Here is a 3,772-nt window from a genome sequence, read left to right as displayed (position 1 = left end):
TAAAAAAAATAATAATAAAAAAACTCTCTTAAAATATATACAAACAAAAGAATAGACAAGATGAACAAACCAATACTATTAGCTTTCATTATGAAACAGGGCCCTGGACTGTGTCCTGTTCTGTTTAAGCTACTTTTACTTGTTTAATCAGTGAGGTATAGACATTTTCCACTCCCGAACCGTGCAGGATTCTGCAATGTTCTCCAACAATAAAGTGCTGATGAATGTACAATGAGATACGCATTGTATGTCTTCATCAATGAGTTGTATTTCAAAGGGCTGCATGACCTGTCTAGCGTAGCCTATTAGGCTTAAAAATTCATACATCATTTTCCAAAAGTCCGTGGTTATAATAAAGTTATATATAAAGTGAAATATATATTTTTTCAAGGCTCAATAGACGACACGGTTAGATGTGGGTCGATTTTTTTTTTAATGTAGCATCACCAAAATAATTTTGATCGAAATCGGTGAAGACACACCATGTATTACCTTGTTAATATTCATAGCTTAAAAGGTTCAATCAGACTAAAATAGGCTCAAATTCATAACATTGTTGATTTTAACGATGTCTACCTGTCGTTGATGTAATTATACATAAATAAAATAATATAAAATATGAAAAAATAACATATTCACTAATGTTAAAAGTAAGTCATTAGTATGAATGTATAGATTAATTTCAATGGAATTTAGAATTAAAACAAAATCTTTCTTTTAGTGTGATTTAATCATTAATTTCCACAATGTTTTAAGCTAATACTAGAAATAATGGCATTGGTAACGGATATATTGTTAACAAATTTGGACCGCGTATCTTGAACATATATACGTATTTAGGCGTATTAGAAAAAAAAGTTTAAATAAATAGGTTCTGACCACTTTTTTGAGGTTTCTTTCTACTGGACACTGGAATAAACGATTTTTTATAATACATTTACACAATTGATGTAATGTCATTAATATAGAAACAAGAAATGTTCTATTCTAGTTCAATTTAGCCAAACTGCGTGCTAAAGAATTTTTAATTCATTTAAAAATCTCAAGATTTTGCCAATGTCAATATAACTGTCTAGAATAATTTCATTTTCCTTTCTAGATTCCCTCTAAATATTTTTGGTCTCGCAACCACCTTGAGAGATTGTATCATCGTTGTTTTTAAGTTAAGATAAGAAAAGTCGTCCCTGAAGAGATTTTATATTATTATATAATATTAAGGAACTAGATCCCCGCGACTTTGGCCACATCTCACAATAATCCGCCATATTACAGTGCGGTTAGGAAGTTTTAATTCATTTAAAATTGCAGGATGTTGCAAATGTATAAAACTTTATAGTAATAGTTTCAGTGCCTTATGCCTACAGGAGATGTGTTTTAGTAGGGCTAGAACTCCATGAAATCGGTCAGCATTTCACCTTATTCCGATGGACTACTGTACATCTAGGAGTTGTATACATGTAAGAATCCGAGGATGTTCCTAATGCATAGAGCTCATTAGAAATGTTTCAGTATGTCAGGCGCTCTGCGTGATTAATTTTAGCTGTGTTAGAACTTTGCGTTTTCGACCAGCGTCTGACCCTATTGGTTTAAACCAGCGATTCCCAAAGTGTGCGCCGCGGTGCTACCATAAGGGCGCAGCGAACTATTCAATTAAACAATTCGGCAATTTCCCTGGAATTTCCAAGCTGGAAATAAAAATTAATATAGAGTGTATCAATGATTGTGTTCCCTTGTTGCACCAGTTTTTACCTTTGATGAAATAAATTTGCCTTACAATATAAAATCCATTTTTGTTGATCATCTATCAGAGTTTATAAAAAAGTTCGAAAAATATTTTAAAGCAGATAATAATAAATTTACATAGATAAAGACCCTTTTTGAGCGCAGGCTCCATCAGAATTTACTTCCTTAGAAGAGTATTCCTCTTATAGACTTGTCTTCGAATAATACTTTAAAGTTAAAATTTAGTAGCTTATGGTACTTTCTGATTTTGGGATATCAGTAAAAGAGGAATATCTACTGCTTAGTGGTAAAGCTGTACGAATATTAATTTCATTTGCAACATCCTGTTTGTGCGAAAAAGGGTTTTCGGTGGTTGTGGTAATAAAAAGTAAATATCACTCCAAAATTAAATATGAAAAGAAATGAGGGTCGCCATATCCAATTTTACTACGAAATTTGAGAAGTTGTGTAGTAAACATCAAGCTGACCCATCCCATTAATAATTTTAATCATCAATGGACGTTCAATAAATTGTTGTTGTAAATTGTGGAATTATTTTAATTAATGGATTGAATGGTACAATGTGTTAGCTAAACGTTTCATTAGTTCATGATGCTCAACTTGCTCGTTTGCTATATTCCCTTAATCATTTATACTAACTCCTGTAATTCTAGACAGCATGTCAGCCACAGTGCTTACATCTCCTTTAGCTTGACGGATATCAGTTGTAAATCAAAAGTACTGCAGCAGTGTCAATAGTTTAGGTAAAGCCTTATCATTTGAAATTGTCATTTATTTATTTTATAAATGCTTCTACTCATTAGGGTGGTACATCGTTTTTTCTTTACAATTTGAGTACTTTAAAAAATACATGTTATAGTTACACTAAATTACATTTTTCTTTACAAAAGACTACAGAGCTTTATTTTTCTTAAAGATTCAAATATATTTTCCATACCAGTTTCGATGTATCCTAGTGTGATATTCCAGTTGGTTTCTAATGTAGCAGTGTCCTCTACCATTTTTAAGAGTCTCTCCTTCCAGTAGGATGTCTTCCACTCTCAGAGGTACCTTGCAGGCCCAGCTGGTCGGTGATTAGAGTTCCATCAGAAAGTATGTATGGGTCTTGGCTGTATGTAAGACTATTTTCAGACTTCAAGGCCATCTTTCATTTTTCCCAAGTTTGTTCCAACTGTTTACTGGTGTACTGTAATATTTAGTGTTACCTGACATTACAATTAATTCTACCATATTATTGAAAATTATTGCATATATATAAACTATTTTTTAAAGAGGTTAAAAATAGTTTGTTTATATGATAGTTGATTGGGTTAAGTTGATCAAAAATTAATGAAATTTTGACAAAAAGAGAGTAATTTGACTTGTAATTAATGACCTGGGTAGAATAGCCTGCAAAACGTTTATAAATAATTGGATATGAGGTTTAAATTTATATTTAAGATTGTCCTTGAAACTTTGGACTGTTGATGACATAATAAAGAGTGTTGTGATTCATGGATACCAATTGATTCATTTAAGTAATTATAGTATTAATTTACAGTTTAATAGATATAAATAAAGCTGTGTCGTCTTTTGTAAAGGAAAATGTAATTTAGTGTAACTATAACATGTATTTTATTATATGGGTACTTTAACTCAAATTGTAAAGAAAAAAAAACAATGTAGTACCCTAGTGACAATCTATGAGTAGAGGCATTTATAAAATAAATAAATAACATTTTATCATGGTTGTTAATTTTATCACTTATTATGAACCTTCTTTGTATGCTTTCAGAGAGAAGATGATAAGGCTTCACCTAAGCTATTGACACAGCTGCAGTACATTTTGATTTACAAATGATATCCGTCAAGCTAAAGGTTATGTAAATACAGTAACTGACATGCTGTCTAGAATTACAGGAGTATAAATGATTAAGAGGATATAGCAAACGAGAAAACAAACTAAAATAGGATGATTTGACTTGTAATTAATGATCTGGGCAAAATAGCCTGCAAAGCGTAATAATTCCTTAAAAATGGATTACTTATA

The sequence above is a fragment of the Halyomorpha halys genome, unplaced genomic scaffold, assembly GCF_000696795.3.
Source record: "Halyomorpha halys isolate HHAL.00 unplaced genomic scaffold, Hhal_1.1 Scaffold128.1, whole genome shotgun sequence".
Lineage (NCBI taxonomy): Eukaryota > Metazoa > Arthropoda > Insecta > Hemiptera > Pentatomidae > Halyomorpha > Halyomorpha halys.
This window is presented reverse-complemented; position numbering follows the sequence as displayed.